The sequence below is a fragment of the Schistocerca piceifrons genome, chromosome 3 (genome assembly GCF_021461385.2).
Source record: "Schistocerca piceifrons isolate TAMUIC-IGC-003096 chromosome 3, iqSchPice1.1, whole genome shotgun sequence".
Classification (NCBI taxonomy): Eukaryota; Metazoa; Arthropoda; class Insecta; order Orthoptera; family Acrididae; genus Schistocerca; species Schistocerca piceifrons.
The window spans coordinates 767,126,958-767,151,544 of record NC_060140.1 but is presented as its reverse complement, the minus strand read 5'-3'; positions in this window follow the sequence as shown (position 1 = coordinate 767,151,544).

Here is a 24,587-nt window from a genome sequence, read left to right as displayed (position 1 = left end):
TAGATGAAGTGTGACGTGACCTACAATATAGTCATTCCGAAAGGAGACTCATCCAACCAGGCAACATGTATCCTGCCATCAACAGTCCAGTGTTGACGGGCCGAGGCGAGGCGTAAAGCTTTGTGTCGTATGGGAAAATCCCAACTTCATCGCTACCTCGGAGATGCTGCGTACAATCACTCGTGCGCCGACTATAATATCACGCACAAACTCTATGAAATCTTGATAATCTGTCATTGTAGCAGCAGTAACAGATCTAATAAGAGTGCCAGACACTTGTCTTATATAGGCGTTGCCGACCGCAACGCCATATTCTACCTGCTTACATATCCCTGTATTTGAATACGCATGCCTATACCAGTTTCTTTGGTTCATCAACGGATTTAAACATATAAAGAAATCCGAGTAAGATATTACTGCAAAGTCAAAATTTCCTTCAAGGTTATCAGAATCTGATATTACATCACATTTAACACACAGTATTTAAAGTCTCATCTCCGTCAGAAAAAAGACATTATTTCCAATAAACGGAAGCGCGACCACAGATTTGTTATTACACTGTGCAACGTCGGCATTTCGACTTTTTCACCAGCGTGATGGAAACATAGACGTTTTAACACTCATTGTATCTACAGTTAATAGATGATAACACGACCGTTGTAATGAACCGCCAAAATAATGGTGACACTGAAACTGGCGTTTTTATATTAAACGCAGTTTTCATTTGCTGGACATTCAACGCGTCTACAGTAATTTATCCGTATGTACCACTGTACCTTCGGCCCCTGTACTACAACGTCTTTTCAGGTTGTGTACCCATACCGAAAGAAATCGAATTGTTGGAAACTCCTCGACTCCCATAATTCCTGCTGAATCTTTGAATGCCCGTAAATATATCACGAGTTCTTTTGGATTTCTGTCATTACCAGTAAATTTTTCAGAGATGCCTCTCTGCGCAAGCAGTTTTTGATTTTGTTGTACGGTCTTACTACATATTCTAGTGTTCTAAACAATCTGTTGCTTGCATCAAGCTTGTCAGCATCGAAATCACGTCACCAGGCATCTTCATGAAACGGACACCATCTTTAGCAGTTTAAGTCATAGAATAAATCATTCCAGTCCATTTATAAAATAATCGTCATCCAACAAGTGCTCTAGGATTGTGTTCAAAATATGTTTAATGCATGTCCGCCTCCGTAGCGCAGCGGTAGCGCTATCGTCTACCACGCAAGGGGGTCCGGGTTCGATTCCCGTCAGGGGACTGGGTGTTTTGTGTCTTTCATCATCACTGACATGCAAGTCAGTGAAATGGCGTCAACTAAAAAAATATACTTGCAGTACCGTGGCCGAACCCCGAAGGAGATATTCCTGCCAATAAATACCATACGATCATTTCATTTCATAATGCTGAAAGAATTTCAGTGCCTTGCAGATACTAGTGGCTTGGTTAGTGGCTAATTAAATTTTATTAAAATTCTGGGTATTTACTGTTGACAATTTGAATAATATTTCCTCGATGTATTTCTTGAAAAATTCCGCATATTTTTCTCTTCTCAGAAAAGTGAGTTGTCACCAATTCCACATTGATAAGAAAAGTGCGCAGTACTAGACAGGTAACACATTTTCCGAGTCTACATTTCCGCTGTACTTTCACATCCATTCACGCCTGTGGCGTGGAAATTCTGAGCATCATATTCGCTCGATATTTATCGGCTTGTCTTTCAGTGTTTCGTGCTACTTCCACGGGATGGGGAAAAATATTGAAACCGTCCTCATGTCCCAATTCTTAATCGACATGTAATAGCTCCTGACGGAGCGCGAGCCGGCCGGTGTGGACGAGCGGTTCTAGGCGCTACGGTCGCAGATTTGAATCCTGCCTCGGTCATGGATGTGTGTGATGTCCTTAGGTTGGTTAAGTTTAAGTAGTTCTAAGTTCTAGGGGACTGATGACCTCAGATGTTAAATCCCATAGTGCTCAGAGTCATTTGAACCATTTTGAACAACGCTCGAAATGCAACCTGTAACGTTAAAGTAAACGAACGGTCTCTGGCACCATTTTAAATGGTGGAATTGTCACCGAAACTGCTAATGCTTCAAAACTTACACTTCGTCGTGTTCTGCAGACACGTGCATCCAGATGAGTGGTGGAGGATCTGTAAGACAGGAGAGCAGAACACTTGTCACGAAAACGTAGTCGACGTCCTTATCAGCTATTAATGAAAATCTCTCCCAGAGACTGCTACAACCACTGACCTTCGCACTCAGAATATGACGTTCCGAATCAAGTTTCACTTTCGCACTCTCCTCCATCTCGTGTTGATGCTCCATAATATTATATCGGGCGACTGGGCGGCGCCGGGATAACTATAGTAGACGGCCGTGCACTTCTAGCGCACGGCGCTCGAACGAGCCTCATGGAAGTCGAGTGCCTTTGTCCCCTCAGTCCAAAGCTGCTGAATCGATGTCCGACGGGTTTACGCGAAACTACGTGCACCAATACGACTTTTATTATTACCATCTGATATTATTGTATATACAACCAGTCATATACCTCTGCATGAATTATCGTTTTATTCATGATTATAAATCCTAGTCATATGGAGAATACGTAATGGTAGGATTACATGCAGGATGTAAGTCGACAGGATGGATGTCGAAACAGTGGTACCTATAAAGATGAGAACCATGTTAGTGAAAAGCTATAACAGAAGTTAAAATGTGGAGCAATATAACCAGAAAATATCGAAAATACTACATACCCTACAAGACTGGGCCAGTAGGATCCCAGTTTATCCGTGATTGTCACAAAGAACGCAATATAACCAGAAAATATCGAAAATACTACATACCCTACAAGACTGGGCCAGTAGGATCCCAGTTTATCCGTGATTGTCACAAAGAACTAGTAACAGCACATAATCATGCACTCACAGTTTAGCGTCGGCTTGAGGACATAAACTATATAAACTATTTCCGAATTCGCCTGAACCAGCGCATAGTGGTGTTAGAGACGGCACACATACTCATCAGAACGTTCTAAACGTATTTCGATGCATCACATACTAGTGGAATTGAGTCGACTTGGTTCTGAGAAGGATGCAGCAATTACAACTTAGAGACAGAGATCTGTTCCTTGAAAATATTCCAATTAAACATGCAATCCATAATACTAATCCGGGGCCGGCAGGAGATGATAAACCCCGAAAGTTACCTGAAGGTTATTGAACAAATATTAGGTAATTATTTCTTCATTTATGGAGCCAAAGACACAGATTTATTGAAGTAAAATTCCACATTACACCCTGGCTATTATAAAATAATGGTTATTTACAACAGATTTAGCATAGTTCTGGTTTTAGCATACAATCAAGATCAATAGTCACCACGAACGAACAGGTATAGCAAAAGGCAGATACAGTCCGGAAGGAGAAGTAATTTCGTTGGTCCAAACTACCTAGCTATTAATTACACAATGACGAATTTGTTCGTTATACAATTGTGCAGCCTACCACATCCTAATAATCGTCTGGAAAACAGTCTACTTCTAGCACAATCTCTAATAACCAAAGAGTTACATATCACATATGTGTTCAGGTAACCGAAGATGCTTTCTGTGGCAAATATTACAAACAAAACCACCATCTTTCTTGGCATCTCTCATGCCATCTCTCACTGTACAGAATCTTTAAAACCGTTTTTTTCGGAAGGTGGCTTGCCAACAGCCGTTAAGTAAAGTGTGGAAAGCATATTTCAGCCATCAGTTTTGTTTATATTAAACCTAAATTCTACCAGTTTCGGTCTTGGACCTTCTTCACGGATGAAAGGTTAAAATGATTTAAGCCTCTAACCCAAATTCTACCTGTTTCGGTCTTAGACCTTCTTCACGGATGAAAGGTTAAAATGATTTAAGCCTCTATACTGCATTGGTCATTACTTACGCATTACTTATTTCGTCATTACGCACTACACATTTTAAGAAATGACTGATTGCAATAAGGCAGCTTAAACAATATTAACCCTTCATCCTTGAAGATGGTCCAAGACCGAAACCGGTAGAATTTGGGTTTAAAATAAAAATATCTGACGGTTCAAATATGCATTTTATACATTTAAAACTTCAGCGGAGAACATGATAATTGAGGTAATTACGTCAGCGGATTGTGTTTAAGCTTCTAACTGTTGGGAGTTGATACCACAGACGATACAGTAATGCATTATAAGTGGCTTCACATTCGCATTTAACAACGCTCGTCTAAAATTGACTAGACCACATGTTTACAAGACCGTGGCCATTCACGGCTGGAATCTGTTTCAGTCATTTTCTATTGAGCATACGGGAGAGTTTCGATTGCAGTTTATTGCAGCTTTTTCAGAATGACTACTGACGTAATCGTTCTAACGAAGACTTCCAGCAATATCAATCGAAAACTAGGGTTTTCATCGTATAAGACGCATAACAGGAGAAGATCTTCTATCACTGGATGGTATTTTTCGTTTTCACAATATCACTGAGATTTTCAGTCTGTTATGATCATTTTCTAGAATCCGAGCTCATATAGTTGCTGTTAAACCTGTCACTCCCATTCGTTACCAAATTGACTTTACTTCTTCTTGAAAACTGAAAATTTCTCTCGTCAGTGTGGAAATTACAGAAAAGTGTATTTCCCACCCGACTGGTAAGCGTTAATATTCGGGTAAATCTTAAAAGACATCTTCACTCAGGTAAAAACAGCCGCAGTCTGAGGAGCAAATCTGTTCTTGTCAACACGAAGAGTGGATGGCAAACTCTCGTCGATTCCATCTCCTTCACCCACACCCACTTCTGCCCAGTATTAATGACAATCACCGACTCACTAATCAAATACGGTACACAATGAATTGCTGTCGAATAATTCAATTTGCAGTCTACGAGAAACATGCAGAGATGGGGAGGGTCGCAGATGGAGCGTTCCATTCGCCTAGCAGCGCTACACCGCCATTACTTTGAAATGAAACGCGTGGCTCATCGGCCGGAAAGCCACGGCAGCAGACGGGGAAACAAGGAAATGAGTGGAAAGGAAGAGAGACGACGCACATAGAACAGGGAAAAAGAAGTAATGAGAGCCACGAAGGACGCACGTGAGATGGGGAAGAAGCAAGACGACAAGAAATGGAACGCAAGCGCAGGAGTGGTAACGATTAGGGGATGGGTTTCCCTAGCGCCTGCGCCCTGTTTTAAATTTTCGGCTGCAGCGGTGTCTTGTCTTTTGCGTGGCAAGGGCCTGGGTGAAATCCGCGAGAGAGACGGGGAAATACGAGCGGATGTCTCAGGAGTGGCGTGCCCAATGGGCGGCCGCCTGGGATTGTTGCGAGCATCCAAGGAGCATACCGTACTGCCCCGTTCTCATTCCCACAGCCCTCTCTACCCTCTTTCTCCCTTCCTCAGCACTACTCCACCCCATGCCTCCTCCAGGCTTCTCTCCCACCTCGTCAGGCTTGCATTTCCGCCCTGCCGTGAGACTTAAGGTGCCGTGGTCGCAGAAGCAGTAGAATTAATGTCGCCCCCGTAGCCGCGAAAATGCTACGCATTTGTTTACCGACGTCCTCTGCCGGAATCCTCGTATTTATACTCGTGAAAAAACCTGCCGCTACTGTACGGTTTGTGAGGTTGGACGTGGGAGAGCAGTGCCAGTACAGTTAGGACTGAGAGGAAAAAGAAAGAAAAGAATAGAAAATAGAGAGTTTGACGGGTTTGCAAGAAACGTGCCCGTAAGCTGAGAGGTGTACCAACTTTCACTTCGGTGATTTGGTCTGGGGTATGTAGAAGATAAATTAATAACACACGACAAAGCCGGCCGGTGTGGCCGAGCGGTTCTAGGCGCTTCAGTCTGGAACCGCGCGACCGCTCCGGTCGCAGGTTCGAATCCTGCCTCGGGCGTGGCTGTGTATGATGTCCTTAGGTTAGTTAGGTTTAAGTAGTTCTAAGTTCTAGGGGACTGATGACCTCAGAAGTTAAGTCCCATAGCGCTCAGAGCCATCTGAACACACGAGAAAAAACAATGGAAAAGTCGAGTTCTTTGTCATTATTACAATCTCCAAAACGCATATTAACTCAGGGAGACTGAACAGGTGTTGAGAAAACCGTATACAAATAGTGCACGAATATAGCTATCAGGAGGAATGACGGAAGGAACGATGCCATTGCCTGATTTGATTTACTAGTACAGGAAACAAAGCCAAATCATCCCAGTGTGATGCTATAATAAATTCTCTGCGTAGTATAAGGAGGCAGCTTGTGACGGAGCGCCTAATGCGACCGCCAGTTTAACCCTCGAGTATATCATTAAGACAAATCTGTAATGGCCAGTACTGCTGCGATTTCAGATTTGAATAACGCGCGCTAAAAGCAAGCTACAGTTACAGTGACGCCGTCTATTAGTAGTGCGAGTCACAAGTTTCACCCCATATACAGGTCATTAATCTTATCAGACTGGTCGCGGTGTGGTGCTAATATCGCTACGGCGAATCTATCGTGCGTGTGCAATGTGCTTTTCGTAAGCATTTCAATATTCAGATTGTTATTGCAACAATACTCAGCTGGGTAAGAAACTTCTGTGCAACTGACAGTGTATAGCATCAAAAGTCAGCCGTACCTCGGAAAACCGTCCGACGTCCCGACAACATCGAATGTGGGCGTAAGAGTTTACAAGCAAGCACTCGCCGTTCATTACGAAAACGTTCCAACAAGACGGCGGGACATACCACACAGCGAACAAGTTCTTGCAAATTATTCGTGAGTTGTATGGTAATCGCATCATTTCCAAACGAGCTTGTCTCGAATGGACGTCCCGATCGCCTGTTTTAAGCATGCCATTTGAAGGGGAGAGCGTACTCCGTCTGGCAACGAAGTTGGAACAGTTAAAAAATTCAGATTGAAATTCCCAGAATTCCTCCAGCAGTTACGAAACATATGTTAAAAACTGGTTGAAACACCTCGAAAATTGTGTGGATGCGAATGGTCGTCATTTTTACGATGCAGTAAAGTTGAATAAATTTTGTACATTTTGTAAAATTTTCAATTTGGTTTCGCGATAAATTTGTGTCCTATTCAAATTTGTAGTCTCCTAAACAATGCGAAACACTCTGTATGTTACAGAAGAGATCATTTATAACGAGCCAAGCTGTATTCGGATAGGTTTGGGAAACATGAACTACCCGGCACCCAAATGCGAGAGCAACGACAGCCGGTAGGCGGTACCGATCTCCAAAGAACCCCGTACCCTTGGCTAATGATGTAAAACCAAGAAGGAATCAGATATTGTACATCATTCTTTGGTTTGCGATCGTAAACTTTTAATGTTCAAAAAATGTTCAAATGTGTGTTAAATCTTATGGGACTTAATTGCTATGGTCATCAGTCCCTAAGCTTACACACTACTTAACCTAAATTATCCTAAGGACAAACACACACTCCCATGTCCGAGGGAGGACTCAAACCTCCGCCGGGACCAGCCGCACAGTCCATGACTGCAGCGCCTCAGACCGCTCGGCTAATCCGCACGGCGAACCTTTAATGCGCCGGGCCAAGATTTTTACTTGCTGTGGATGTATTTAAGTTGTAACTGGAGTAGATGCTGATTTTCTGGAAGCACTACTAGTATATGATGTTCTCAGGATGTATGAAGAAAACTTTTACTACGTTCGTTCTTATATGATCGGGAATTTGGAGTTGGTTGAAATGGAAGTATTTTAAAGCTGTTGAATAATTCTGAAATCTTAACAGCTTAAACGGTTATCGTTCAAGTGGGAATTGTAACCAAGCTGAAAGTGCTAGTGAATTTCTTTTTTGATTGTATTGAATTTGTGTGACAGTTAAAAAATTTTACAGATCGCGAGTAGTAATCGGGATCGGTTTAAGCCCGAAGCGACACACGCCGTCGCTTCATCCGCCAAGCCGAGACGGATGTCAGAAGAGCCGCAACTGTGCAGGACGTACTGTAACGGTCGCTGGGGTGTCAAGCTGAGAGGGGCGCCCCTGGGCGTATAGAAGAAGAAACCCAGAGATCAGGCGCTGAAGACTACGTGGTATCAAGTGTAAAATCTGTGAACAGTTCGTATTAGAATTAGTGGCGAAAGCTGACGCGGAGCAATAAACGGCGGTGTGGGCAGAGGGGGAGAGGGGGAGGAGGGGCAGAGCAGGAGATGCCAAGCGAGAAGTCGCTCGGACCGGCTCTGCCAGTGATGAGAGGTAGTCAGTATGACGCAGTTAGAAGACTTATTCGCTTTCAACACCTTAACTAAACATTGATATTTTACTGGGAATATATTTTAGGCTCCTTTTGCTGGTCATCGCACCTCGATCTAACTTAATAGTTCTTGCAGTTCCAGAATCGGGTAGGTGTTGAGTTGGACCATGAGTCTAAGAACATATGACTTCTACCGATGTCTCCAACTGTAAAGGTAGGATACAATTTTTGTCTTGAAAGTGGGGTCATCTCTGCAGTGCTGATCCTCACTCGATAGTCAATAAAACTGATGAAATCGATTCATTCGTACCGTCGAAGTTATTACTTTGGAAGAACTAGCCTAAGTACTGGAACACGAGTCGGGAAAAGTCGATCGAGGAGACATTACTAGATCCAACACGGCATTTACAGTATTTCAGACTGTTCCCTTTCTACCCCTTAAACAGCCCCAATAAACTTATCAACGCAAACGAGTTTCAAAAGTAGTTACACTAATATTTATTTTATATATGTTAACCAGTTTTCCTGTTATACTCGGGAAACATTGAAACTTTTTTAGGTATTATTATCAGTTACCAAGGTCCAGAGGTTCAAAGGTACAGTACTAATGCACGTAAAGTATGAACGTAATATCCTGTCTGAGTCGAAAATGGATCTTTAACTGAGGCAGTGAATACGATGTTCTCGAGGAGAATCACGACTCAGCTCAGCATACAGTTCGTGCAAAAGCACACCACCAGTAAAACTGCTCATGACACTTTGTTTCGAGCAAAAGCTCGGTGACTCCTAGGTCAAAACAAATTGTATCTTTCAAAGTTACATACAAACACACAAAACTACACGAAAGTGCAGATATAACGGAATCACGAACTTCTTGCCTGTCTACCGCACATACAATAAATGGAATTAATCATATTCTCAAATTAAAGTACCCAAAACTAAATTTATCACAGCTCAGTGGAAGAGATCCATAAGGTGATCTCGTTCCAAACAGCTACCCCACGATCATTCGGGGAGGTTGTCCTCATTAGAGCACAGGCGTGCTGCCAACCGTGTTTCCGTCGCGTAATAGACTGCCTTCCGACCCTACCACTGACCGTATCTCTGTGGTCCCTGCGATTCTCTTCTACGAAGCTAGTTTGGTAATACTGTCCTAAAGCCCCAAGTACTCTGGTGACAGCTTTAAAATTTATTCTCACGTCAACTCACTCACACAAATTTACAGCGTAAAGCGAGAATCAAATGAGCTGTGCAGAAGTACATGAGTACTACACGTTTCTTTTACACAGACTATGTGTGTGTGTGTGTGTGTGTGTGTGTGTGTGTGTGTGTGTGTGTGTGTGTGTGTGTGTGTGTGTGTTTTCAGGGATATAGAAATACAAATGGCTTAGGACTGAAATAAACAGGAACTGCAGGGAAGCTAAGACGAACTGGCTACATGAAAATATGTGAATAAATCGAAAAAGAATTTATTTTCGGAAGAATTGATTCAGCGTACAGAAATATCAAAACTACTTTTGGTGATATTAAAAGCAAGGGCGGTAACATTAACAGTGCAGTGAGAATGACACTGTTGAATGCATCGGAGACAGTGGATAGGTGGAAAGAGTACATTGAGGCCTCTCTGAGGGGGAGGACTTATCTGATGACGTGATACCAGAAACAGAAGTCGACAGGGAAGAGATAGGGGATCCAGTAATAGAAGATTTGGAAGGTTTTTGGGAGACTTCAAATCAAGTAAGGTGGAAGGGCTGAATAATAATCCATCGAAATTTCTGAAATCATTGGGGAAGTGGCAAAAAAAGATTACTGATGTTTGTGTGTAGAATGTATGAGAGAGTATTATGTGTAATGTAGGTAATAAAGTTGTAAAACTAAAATTTCTATCGAATTCCAATGGCTTTGTTACACGGACTTTCTGCCGGTTAATATTCTGTAAGTGAAGTCGTTTCTTTATATAAGATTATATTTTCTGTTATTTGTTCTTTTCTCTGGATTTGACCACACATTTATCGGAGTTGAATTCTCATAGATTTTCTTATTCCTCTGAACCGCTGTTCTCCACTTTTACACCCATGAAGTAGGTGAGCATACAAAACACTTTTGGTACACTTGTGTAAAGCAGGTTCGACACACTTACTGCTCGGCAATATTATCCTGCTCTTCATTAAAAGCGAACATTTGCTCATTTGATAAAACAGCTACTGTTATAATTTGAGAAATGTTTACAGATATGTCAAACAAACAAACAGGGGAAGGAGAGATCTCGGTGCACGTGTACCTAGCTGTGAAAGCTTATTACGTTGTTTGTTACATGCAAAGAGCCCACTTTAGCGGGGTGAACAAACATCAGCTTTCACAAAAATACTTAATATGTTATATTCAAACATTTTTGATACTGACCCTTGTTGGTGGTTATGAAGGATTAATTAACTTTTCATATTTGTATATTAACTTCGTTATATAGTGAATAACTAATTAATGACTGATAGGTAGTGGTTATTAATTTGTGTATATTTTTTATTAATTTGTGTATATTTTAACACAGACGACTTCTACTGCAAATACGCATCATGTCTCTTGTGTTTCCTCGCAGTATAGACAAGTGGAAGCAAATGTCGAAGGTACTCCGAATTCCTGTAGCATGATAATATCTGCTCTTAGTTTCGAGAATTTGGTTTATAAGCACTCTGTCCGACTGATAGATTTTACTTATAACAGATATCGGGAAATTTATACTAATTCAACTGAAGGTAACACCTCTCAGTAATTTTGCCTGTACTTTGAGAACGAAGGTGTAAAATATGGGAGACAACTAAGTTTTTAAAATTTTCATCATCTTTTTCCCCCATTTTTGTAAAAATATTAGCAAGCGAAAGAGTCAACAACTGAAATAACTTATTCAGCATAGAGCTAGAAGTTTTACATACATTACTTTTATAACTCCTGCGCATTGCTGTATATCTTTTCTGTTGGGTTGAGGTATCCTATTTTGTTATTTATTACTAGTGAAGAGTGACCCACAGGCTAACCTTGATACAGATGTCGGTGAATGTCTTTTCTCTGAAGGTAACGACAAACGTCCTGCTCTCAATGTTGTGAAATACACTTTCTCTAATTTTATCATCAGAATTTACGTAAATGTTTTAAATAATGTACTTAATATAACATTTAGTACTTAACTTCAGTTTTGTTAGTAGTAGAACTGCAGTTGTACTTATAAACGAAGTTACCGCTCAAGAGTTGGCAATTACGGTATCACATCTTCTTTTCATTTTTCATTTGGGTCATGAGGCTTCTATCACGATGTGGCCGCTTACGTCTTTCTCTCGTGTGCTAACCGTTTCATCTGAGAGCAGCAGTTCCACCCAACGTCCTAAATTATATGTTACACATATCTCAGTCATTGGCTAACACTTCAAATTTCACCTCCAGAGTAGGCTTAAATTTAAGAGACTAACAGGAAGAATCATTGAGCAAAGAGTCCCTATATGGACATCTTCAATTAAATGACCAACGTGCAGAAAGACTCCTATCCCTGGTCCAGCGTGCAAGTGGTGATCAAAGGGATCGCTGTATCAAAAATACACGGATAGCAGTCATTGAATGTTGGCCCCTACTTCGACTGGACCAGAGGTGAGAATTTTACTATAAGTCGATAAACCAACAATTGAAAATTTACAAGGCTGAAAGATACTTAGGTTCGACATTCTCTATTGTCCAAAGAAGTAGGATACGGAAATACTAAGTACTGGAGAGATCAGCTTGAAGATCTCTGAGGCTATAGATATTGCGACAATGAGTTGCTCATCATACAGTTCAGTGGAAGAGGAACGGACATCTCTGAAAAAGGTCAACATAGAAGTTTGGAAGAGGATGCAGGTACAAGGAAGATAAATGTGAAGAAACCATGGGTAACAGAAGATATAATTTAGTAAATCGACGAAAGAAAGGAATACAAATATGTTAAGGGAAATTCAGGAATACAGATGTATAAGTTACATCTGATATAAATAAGATTTGCGAGGAAGTTAAGGTGAAATGGCTGCATGAAGAAGTGAAGAAATCGAAAACGAAATGCCTGTCGGAAGGACTGACTCAGTACACAGGATGGTAAATAGTACCTTTGCTGAATTAAGAAGCAAGGACGGGGGCAGCAGCACGAACCGTGGCAAGGCGCCTCACACCGCGCAGCTTCCTCGCCGATTCTGGGAATAACTCACTCATCCCTTGTCTTATCAGGCCCGCCCAATTTTCAGCATTCTTCCGTAGCACACATCTCAGATGCTTCGATTCTCTTTCGTTCCGGTTTTTCCACAGTCCATGACACACTGCCATACAACCAATTTTGCACCCCAATCACACACTCTCAAAAATTTCTTCCTGAAATTGAGATACTTGTTTATGTCAGTTTTCTTCTCTGGGCCACGAAAACTCTTTTGACAGGGCTAGTCTACTTTTTATGTCCTCCTTTCTCCGTCGGTCACGAGTTATTATGCTGCCCAGGTAGCAGAATACCTGAATTTCATCTTCTTCGCTATCACCAACTGTGATGCTGCATTTCACACTGTTCTCATTTCTACTACTTCTCATAACTTTCGTTTTCCTTCGGTTTACTCTGAATCCATGTTCTCTTCTAAGTGTGCTGTTCATTCCATTCAACAGATCCCGTAACTCTTTTACACTTTCACTGAAGTTAGTAAAGGCATCAGCGAATCTTAACATAGATGTCCTTCCAACTTGAATTTTAATCGCACTCTTTAACCGTTCTTTTATTTCTTTCATTGCTTCTTCGACGTATAGATTGAATTACGGGAGCGAAAGGCTACATTCCTGTCTTTTACCTTTTCTAATCCGTGCACTTCAATCCTCGTCTTCCATTCTCACCGTTCTCTCCTGGTTCTTGTACATAACATCCCTGGTTATTGTACATATCACCAATATTTTTTCACAGGATTTTGATTATTTTGCACCATTTTACGTTGTCGAACGCTTTTTTCAGGCCGACAAACCATATGAAAATATCTTAACCTTGTGAATGTCTTGATCTACCATCATTCATGTTTCCACAGGATGAAACTACCTACTCATTTTTATTTGCCGATGTCCGGTTAATGACAGCGCAAAGAATGTAAAGTTTATGATAAATATTTGAATGGATGCTTTCGTACGAGACTAAATATGAGCAGAAAACAACACATAGTAGATGGCCTAAAAGGAAGGAATAAAGTGCAGCCCCAAGGAACTATTAAGTCAGTGAAGCATTGTACATACCTAGAATCGATTATCCCTACTTCTGGAATCTGTGAAGCAGATATGAAGAGAGGATCCTGTGGCAAAAGAAGCACTCTCTCTGGGGTGAGTGTCAGTTAAGGAAATTAGGGAGACAATGAATACTAAGAAGCCAGTCATGTGAAGAACTGAGTAAGGAGCTCTTCAATTATGTGGTAATGTACTGTGAATGAAGAAAGGACTACGGCCCAAAGCAACCCTCCAATGGTCGCCACGGCAAAAAGAAAACGCAGTTTGCAGAGAATAACGCAAAGAGTAGAATTAAATGAGATAACGAGGAACAGAGGCCTAAAAGAGGAAGACCGCAATGATCGTGAATGCTGGTGAATGAGAATACAGTGTAACTTCAGAAGAGTGGAGAAGCCCTTAAAAGAAAAAATGGAGTAGGTTTTATAGCACCAGATCCCCAACGCATCGAGTATCTGCTTTTCCTGCTTTCCTACAGTGCATGATTCATTTCTGTACAAATATGTGCTGAAAATGTGTGTTCTCCGAAATATCTTCCTAGTATTAATGCCAATGTTTGATTCTAGTAGACTGCTTGCCTCTGCTAAGTGCGCTGTTACACTCCTGGAAATGGAAAAAAGAACACATTGACACCGGTGTGTCAGACCCACCATACTTGCTCCGGACACTGTGAGAGGGCTGTACAAGCAATGATAACACGCACGGCACAGCGGACACACCAGGAACCGCGGTGTTGGCCGTCGAATGGCGCTAGCTGCGCAGCATTTGTGCACCGCCGCCGTCAGTGTCAGCCAGTTTGCCGTGGCATACGGAGCTCCATCGCAGTCTTTAACACTGGTAGCATGCCGCGACAGCGTGGACGTGAACCGTATGTGCAGTTGACGGACTTTGAGCGAGGGCGTATAGTGGGCATGCGGGAGGCCGGGTGGACGTACCGCCGAATTGCTCAACACGTGGGGCGTGAGGTCTCCACAGTACATCGATGTTGTCGCCATTGGTCGGCGGAAGGTGCACGTGCCCGTCGACCTGGGACCGGACCGCAGCGACGCACGGATGCACGCCAAGACCGTAGGATCCTACGCAGTGCCGTAGGGGACCGCACCGCCACTTCCCAGCAAATTAGGGACACTGTTGCTCCTGGGGTATCGGCGAGGACCATTCGCAACCGTCTCCATGAAGCTGGGCTACGGTCCCGCACACCGTTAGGCCGTCTTCCGCCCACGCCCCAACATCGTGCAGCCCGCCTCCAGTGGTGTCGCGACAGGCGTGAATGGAGGGACGAATGGAGACGTGTCGTCTTCAGCGATGAGAGTCACTTCTGCCTTGGTGCCAATGATGGTCGTATGCGTGTTTGGCGCCGTGCAGGTGAGCGCCACAATCAGGACTGCATACGACCGAGGCACACAGGGCCAACACCCGGCATCATGGTGTGGGGAGCGATCTCCTACACTGGCCGTACACCACTGGTGATCGTCGAGGGGACACTGAATAGTGCACGGTACATCCAAACCGTCATCGAACCCATCGTTCTACCATTCCTAGACCGGCAAGGGAATTTGCTGTTCCAACAGGACAATGCACGTCCGCATGTATCCCGTGCCACCCAACGTGCTCTAGAAGGTGTAAGTCAACTACCCTGGCCAGCAAGATCTCCGGATCTGTCCCCCATTGAGCATGTTTGGGACCGGATGAAGCGTCGTCTCACGCGGTCTGCACGTCCAGCACGAACGCTGGTCCAACTGAGGCGCCAGGTGGAAATGGCATGGCAAGCCGTTCCACAGGACTACATCCAGCATCTCTACGATCGTCTCCATGGCAGAATAGCAGCCTGCATTGCTGCGAAAGGTGGATATACACTGTACTAGTGCCGACATTGTGCATGCTCTGTTGCCTGTGTCTATGTGCCTGTGGTTCCGTCAGTGTGATCATGTGATGTATCTGACCCCAGGAATGTGTCAATAAAGTTTCCCCTTCCTGGGAGAATGAATTCACGGTGACCTTATTTCAATTTCCAGGAGTGTATATCCGCCTTCCTGCACCCATTATTTGTTATTTCACTTCCAAGGTAGCAGAAATCCGTCTATTTTGTTGCTTTCAACTCTGATATGACGAAAACAACTAAACTCGTTTCTGCTGCTCCTCATTACATTGGTGATTTTCGGTTTTCTCTCAAAACATTTTGCCTGCTCGGTAGGCTGCTATGCATTCAAAATGTCCTGTATTTCTTCCTCGCTTTCACTGAAGACTGTTTCGTCAGCAATTAATTATTCGTAAACGGTCGGCATCGCACAGCATCGGAGGAAATTTGCATCAATGAATTATTTAATATGCCTCCTATATAAAATTACTAAAATGTTAGCGGTCAATTTCGGGCAACACTTACATCAGCGCTCCTATTTGCAGAAGGAAAACAAACAGTAGATACATACTGATGCACCGTACGTCATTTGTGCCCAGGTGATTCATGTGAAAGTATTTTCCAAGTGATTACGTCGGTGCGACGGGAAGTAAGAGTTTTGCGCCCGGATTGGTACTTGAAGATAGACACATTAGACATTTCATTTCGGAAATTGTTAGGGAATTCAATATTCCGAGATCCACAATGGCAAGAGTGTGCCGAGAATACCTAATTTCAGTCGGTTCCTCTAAACAAGGACAACGTACGTACGACCGAGAGCACATGCGTTTGCGTAGAGTTTTCAGACTAACAGACCAAGGCACTGTGCAAGCTAGTGATGTCACCATAATATTGTGGGCTATGTTTACATGGAATGGACTTAGTCCTATGGTCTAGCTGAACCGATCATTGACTGGAAATGGCTATGTTCAGTTGTTGCTACTTGAGGACAATTTTGAACCATTCATGGACTCATGGTTCCCTAGGAAAGAGGGAATTTTTATGAGTGACAATGCGCCATGTCTTCGGACCGCAATTGATCGTGATTGGCAGAAGAAAAATCTTGACAGGTCCAGCGAAAAATTTTGCCCCCCAGATCTCTCCACACGAATTCAATTGAGCATTTATGGGACACACCGGGCAGGTCAGTCCTTGCACAAAGTCCTCCAGTGGCAAAACTTTTGCAATTATCGACGGCTATGGAGGTAGCATGGCTCAGTATATTTGGCAAAGGCTTCCAGCCACTTATTGAGTCCATGATACGTCGAGCTGCTACAGTACGCCTGGAAAAAGGAGTCCTATACCGTATTAGGAGGTATCCCATGATTATTTGTCACCTCGGTTCAAACATGATGCAGTAAAATACTTAGTAGCCATAAACACTAAAAATACCATGGCCTTAGAAATAAGTACTAGAATATTGGAATGAATCATTCTGATGGATAAGGTTTCCTTGAAATACGTTTATGTTTTTACTGGATCACATTATATCTAAAAAGTATGTTGAAAAGAAAAAAACGCCTGATGTATCCTGCGTTATACTGTGGATAAGTCTTGAGGGGATTCCCTGTCAGAGAATGAATCTATTTTCCAGCATTCTGATAGCAGCGGTTGCCCTTTCCCTGCCGCTTGAGAGAAGAGTGCGAAAAAGAATGAGTTACATACTAGCATCTGATTTTCATTTTATTTCGATTTTATATTTTGCTTCCAGTTTCACATCTACTCAGCTTTTGGTTTAAACCGAGCTCGCTTTTCATCTGAATTAATGCTACCATCGAAGTTTTTACGTGGATACCATCACAGCCGGCTGCATCGGAGCTCCTACAGATGACTGATGAGCGCAGCAGCCACCACGCTGTCCTTCATTACGGAGCCAGCAGCGCCCGCAGCAGAATATCAGGCCGCCCGTGAAGCTGTTGCAGCTTCTTGCTTTGCTAATACGTTGGGGCTTCGCTTTTACGGCACAAAGCATCGTAATTAAAACCTCCGGTGGGCCTTCTCGTTACGAAGCCGACGGACGCAAAGATAAATTAGTCAGTTACCAGGAATTTGCTTCTGGCCGTTTCTTAATCTTGACAGCCATTCAGGTATCTTGCAAAGTGATTAATGTGAGCTACGCTATTTTTTGAGCAAGCAAAATTTTGCTAAACGAAACTGAAATCTGGATGATCAGCCTCTAGGCGAGAAGCACCGCTTTCACTCTGGTTGTGTAATGATGGAGAGTGAAAGGGATCTTAAATTTTAAAGGTCGTCTGTGATCAACTGCCGCGTGCTGTGTATTAACGTAGCCTTAGGAGTTAGCCTTCAGACATATACTCTGCCATGTAAATATATAAAACAGAGACCATTACGTACAAAGAACCTCGTACTTGATACATGACAAGAAACATACCTGTAGACCAGCGTCTCTTAATCTTTTCCATAACTGGAACCCTTTCAATTGTCCAGTTTTATTGTGACACCCTTGGCCTCCCTCTACATTACTGGGTGATTCAAGATGAAAGAACATATTTCAGTTGTTAATACCAGACAAACTATAAAGGAGAGAAACACGTTGCGCATGTCACTGGCTAGAGCAAGAATCCATATTTTGACAAAGCTGCGCTGTTGTTTATTTATCGCAAAAAAGCGATAACACCACAAGAGAAATCATTTTGTACGTTGGAATTTTAGCGAAATCAGTCCATTGTTCAGTGTAACGTGCATTCCGCCATCGATTCAGCAAGATGCCGCATCTGCACAAACACATTTACGCCTAGCATACAAAGTTCTTAGAAACAGGTTGCATATGCCAAAACAACAGCGCTGGCCGGCCACGTGCGTCACACGAAAATGTCGAGCGTATCCGAGACGCGTTCACACAAGCCGTCGGAAGTCCACAAAACGGGTGTGCCAGGCTTTTCTGTTCTGAAACGACCCATGCATATGAAGCCATACAAAATGCAGCTACTGCAGCATGTAATGGGTTTCGTTCTGTTTAAAGTTGTTGTGTTGCTGTGTACGTGTTATTGCAAAAAGAATGCAACTGTAGAGCAAGAATAACCGTATTATTTGAAAGAAATACATAATCTCTGAAAATTCTTGTTTAGGTGCTGCTGAGCCCGACTATAATCAATTATTTTGTCATACCTTATCACTACAAATAAATATTGAAATGCTGTTTGACTAATTCAGTAAGTGACATTAAAATGTGTGCAGCAAGTAATTAATATATCACACCACAACCTCTTCCCATAACAACACTGGAAATATTTTTATTTAAAGTCACTGATAAATTACTCTGAGAAAAATTGATATTACGCACCAGCCACAAAAATTATTTCATTTACGTAAAGTCTAAGGTTGTTCTACTCAATGTTATTTTCACTGTTAGAAATAATAAATTCCTGTGGTTTCTTCTCCTCAGAATTCAAATACTGTAATATCGATCGAAAGAATTAATGTCTGATTATTTCTGCAGTTTGAAATTGCTGCTCCATACGCGGCAGACAAAGCACAGTCTGGACTTCTGCGGGCAGAAAATTTAAAACATTCATAGTTGGTTATCTTGTTACAAGTAAAAGTCATACACTAGAATTCCATTTAGTAAATTATACGTTATATTTTTCTTTTGATCGCTTATGACTACCTTTTGCAATATTTAAAAGAACAGATCTCAGCTTATCTTCGATCTCAGCCGCTTCATACATCATATAGAACAATAGAAGAAGAAATTTTTTTTACAGGCAATACAATGCCAATACATTCGTTTAGTGGTATTATCTTCTGTTATGTGATTATTCTTTGTAGAAAACTGATTATAAAAATAATGAAATATATTGTTGTTTGAAATTAATTACATTTCAGAATATAATAATAAGTCACAATATTATAATAAGTCTTTCTCAGTTCTCACATATATATGCTTAAAAGTCATTTCTGGAAAGATATTCAACACTTCATAAATTTCGAGGACTGTTGCTTACACTGGTGACACAAAATATTGGCGTTGACAGTACAAGCAATTGCGTCCCAGTGACGACATCAGAAGGTACTAAATTAGAAATTTAGTTCTGCAATTCTTCGAATGAGTTATCTTTTGGTACGAATAGTCCTGTCGTCTATCGAGTGAAAAAAACGTTTCGTGTATGGAGCACATTAAACAGTCAAAATGTAAGAATTTTGAGGTCACAAAATCCTCGCGTCGTCATCCAACATGAAAGATACTCTCCGAAACCGAATGTAATAAAATGGAACTATCAGCTATCAGCATTTTCTTTAGGCTACAACTGACGCTGAGGTGCTTAACTCGAATCGTATACACGAATCCATCAGTAACCAACATTTATGAACTTGTTTTTAGACCATTATTATGCCATATCTGTTAAGGCAGTCCAAAGTTATGGACTACCTTTACTGATATGGCATAATAATGACGTAACAACTTTTAGAATCGTACTTGATACCGGTATAAAAATCGAAATCTACATAGTACAGAAGATAAATACAGTAATATACAGTAAAATGGTTTTACTCTTTCAAAAAATATTGCATGACTGTGGCTCAACACCATTGGAAAACATTTCAATAAAAATAGGTCCCGTGTTTCCGAGAAGCGTCAACGAACATTACGTATGTAAAAAAAAAGTTTTCTCCCTTGACATCTATCACCCCTACAGGCTTGATGCAAATTGAAACATCTTGAATATGACTGCTGTAAATGCGATTGCACCTTGATACGGACAATGTTGGTAGTTTTAACGGTCAGCTACAGTACAACCACCCCTCTGCAACCATTCATTCGTTTTAGAATTTTCCGTTTGTAAGTTGCCGTCTGGTCTGTGATAATACAGATGTATAGGCTAATGGTATCGCATTCGTATTGACCGTGTTTTTATTTCGTGGAAGTGTTAATTTTCATTGTTTTTCTAAAGTAACTTTCTTGTATGTTATGAAAAAGGCGAGAAAGTTTCACAGAAAGCTGGATTCAACTCCACGGAACCCCAGTGTACCTCTCTAGACATTTACATATTAGGTTTATGAACGTTAAAAGTATGTTTCAACATGATAATCCCAACGCTCATGTAGTAGGCATCTAAGGAGAATGTCAGTGTCTCCTCAAAATTTCGGAGTTAGGCCCAGCACAAAACTTTCCGAACCCACTCGTGATGCATCCCGAAATGTAGATGAACTTTTCCTCGTGATTCAAGAAACATTACCCTTTTCCAGTGTTGTAGGAGATTTTATTATGTTCGGTGACACATTTCCTCACAGAAGTGGAATTATTAGTTTCTACATTTGGTGGTAGTCCACTGCACGAATTCGTTTTCAAATATGAAAACAGAGGCCTTTAAAAGTTTTATCGTTACAAGACGCACATTCTTTTTGTGGACCCATTGTTAAAACTGCCAGTGGCTCAGAGAGAGTTGAATACGCAACAATAAAATTTTTTGATCATTTGCCAAATAACATCAAATGCCTTACCGGTAGCGAAGCTACACTTAAATCTAATTTAAAACATTCCTCGTGGACTAATTCTTCAATTCCACTGACAAATTTCTGCCTAAAAACTGACAATAGAAAATAATAAGAATTAAATATAGTGTTGCATAAGTAGGATTGAAATGACAATGTGTTCATTAATGTTAACAGTAATGATGTAAATGTATCCCTTAAACTGACTCTTCCACATCATTTCGATGAAAGAATTCTTCAAATGATATATGGACTGTGTAACAAACTAACTATGGAATGTTGTCTCTATAACTTGTGTCCGATTAATGTTCCTGTAAACATGATCGGAAGATAGCGATTTAATTTCACTGAAACTAAAAATCACTGGGTACTTTTTGTGCGATCTTATCGAATAAACTTGTATCTATTAATAGACTGATATCATTAAATGTACGATTTACGATGTCCAGCATAAGATACAGCGAAAACTCCAAATGTCGAGGCAATTAATTCTTAGTAGTTGGATATAAGGATCTGCGAGGTGCAGTTAAAATTATGGTAATCGCTTGAACTTCTACAGCATACGAACTGTTGGCGGCATTCAGTATTGTCAACGAATGTTCTACACTTCAAGGCAGGTCTTGTAGTATCTGAAGCTAATATTTCTCTGTAAGGAATGTAAATCTCTACAGTGTGTTAGAGAAACGTGTTAAAGTTGAGAGACTGTGAAAGTGAAGTCAGTACAGCAAAAGGAATGTGTCCTCTAATAAGGGTAGTGAGAAAATGAGAAAAAAATGACAGAATTTAACAATGACAGAAATGTACCACATGACTGCCTCTATCGTTATTACTAGCTGTAGTGACCTTTGCAGTATTACTCTTGAGAATTAGCGTGGCTCTGATCAGTAACTCATATTTCTGATAACATTTTTCGAACCCCGACCACACAATGTGTCCTATTCAGTAATTACTAAGAATGTGTTGGCGACGTATAAGATGGAATTGATCCGAACATTTGGCATTGGTTACCATTTCTTCTTAGGAATCAGAGAATAGTTAATTTTTTGTTTTATTTACGTAGTGTATGTAGAGGAGGTATCAGATTGATAGGTCATTTCAGGTCCATACCACATTAGACCCAAGTTGTTCCAAATACTCCATCTTATTGAGCTTTGCCACCGATATTGAAACTTTATCACAGTTACACACAATCCTCAACGGGAGGAAGTCAGAATTTTAAACGTCCTTAGAGATCAAAACTTTGTGCCCGATCGGACTACAACACTAAACCTTTGCCTTTAACGGGAAAATACTCTACCGATTGTGTCATCCAGGCACAATTCAGGACCTTACAGTTTTACTTCCAGTACGAACTCTCCCCTACGTCCCAAACGTCGCAGAAGTACACTTACATATCTTGCTGGAAGACATTCTATCTGACAGGAATATGTTAGTCACAGCCAAGGGGAAGCTTTCCAAAACCAAATTTTTGCTCAGCAACAGGCCGTGTACTGACTGGAAAGTACCGGAATCTCAGTTTCTCAGCAACATCCTTCCGTCTCACGATGATAGCCCTGCAAGATACGCAAGAGAACTTCTCTGAAAATTGGCTAGTACTAGAGCAGCCACTGCTCGAAGCACAGCCTTGGTGGCGGGTCGTGAGTCGCGCCTAGACAGCTCCCTCGGTAGAGCATTTTCCCCAGAAATGCAAAGATTGTGGGTTTCATCTCGAACCTGAACAGAGGTTTGATCTGCCAGGAAGTTTCTGCTGCAGGAGGATAATTCAGTTAAGAAGCATCTAGGTGTTTTCATTTTAATACATAGATTCATATAGAAATAATGTCTTATAGACATTACTGAAATGACATCACTCTACGTTGAGTTGTGGAGACAGCATTTCTAGAACGAAAAAATTATTTTAAACATTAACCCATCGCGTTTTATTTTTCACTAGCGAGTAATTCTAGGAGCACTGTAGTAAAGTAATTGCAAATTTTGTGTAGTATTATCTGTTGCAAAACCGTCTAGAGATTTGTTCATGTGAGCCTCTTTACGCATTTTATATATGTATCGTAACACATATGTATTGTGTCTTGAACGGAACTGTTTCTTTTAGGTATCTGACGCGAGCTTAAGCACTGTGGTACCGCGTTTGAGATGTTGCCGATGGAGACAGATAACTGACAAGAGTATAAAGCAAGCTGCAGTACATAGCTTTCTCCAGTCGAATAACACTGATGGGACAAATATTTTTAAAGATCGGTAACCACCAAAAGTACAACGTGCTGTATCTCCGTGACCTCCTTCGGAAGTTTTCTTCATTTCGTCCTGGATATTAATTCAGTCTGGTGTCCCCGACACTACCCCTTCTGTTCTGAAAAAATAATACAATAAGTATAAATCCCCCTCCAGTGTCGACATGTTTACATACAGGTGAGCATCGTCTGAATAAGGGGTTCGGATATCTTACATAAGGGCACGAGTTGTTGTTCTGGGTGACTTTTATGTAGTGGGAACCAAACGACACACAGATAATAATGCAAGGAATCGAATTGTTATGTATGTTTTTGAAGCAATCATTTTTCAAACAACCATTTTTTGATCTGTCACATTTATTCTGTCATTCATAAACGGCAAGATGAAAGAACACGCCAGAAATTCATAAGTAAACTGATCTCATGGAGAAGATTTCAAGGACCTGCTAAGTCTAAATGAAGCTCATTGATCGAGAAACGTATGAAACCTACATTTGTGAATAGAAAGAGGTTAGCAATTTCACGAACACCATACTCCTAATGTCCGCCGAGGACGGCACACTAATTACTGAGTAAGTAACGACTGAACATATTTATTTATCACAGATTCAAATGGTTCAAATGGCTCTGAGCACAATGGGACTTAACTTATAAGGTTGTCAGTCCCCTAGAACTTAGAACTACTTAAACCTAACTAACCTAAGGACATCACACACATCCATACCCGAGGCAGGATTTTGCGACCGTAGCGGTCGCGCGGTTCCAGACTGAAGCGCCTAGAACCGCTCGGCCACACCAGCCGGCTATCACAGATTAATTTCAGATCTGCTTTGATGTGTTTTGAAGGAAAACATAAAATAAGCAGTTCGGGTGGCTGAAGGCTGGTTAGTCACCGAGTCTAAGTTGTTTAAACACACACTTTATAAAAGTCAAAGTCTTGTAGGACGCTGTGTTAAAGTACAACCTGAATAAACAAAATTTAAATCCCATAGCGAGCAAAATTTTTAAAGTATGTAGCCCTCTGAAGGTTAGAGAAGAAAAGTCCACAAGTCTGCCCCAACTTCTTCGACGAGGAGGCTACGAACACCTTATTACAGCTGGCAGTTCATGGGTTCATGAAGTCAGACATGAGTGGCAGCGACGTCATGGAAGCGGTATCGAGCGAGAATCCTGATTGATGGAATCCTTTTGAAATCGATGCCTGACAGAGGAAACTCACTCGGAGCGAACTGGCCTGTTCTGGCCCGAGCTCTGCCCTAAATACCACTCAGCGCTAAGTGTAGCTGCGCCCAATTTTGATCTCGTGTCTCGTTGAATGGAATAGGTCTGTGCGACCCGCGTCCTGTAGCGGCGCTTTGGTCGCCGCCTCCTGATGTACAGCCGGAACATGCTCGTCTGTACCACGGAAAACTGTTCTCTTGTTTTAAGCGTATTCGACGCACTGCCTGTGATTCTGGTTGCCTACACTACAGGTGTTAAGCTGAAATTGCCTAAAGTACCACGCGTTTACTTGTAGGT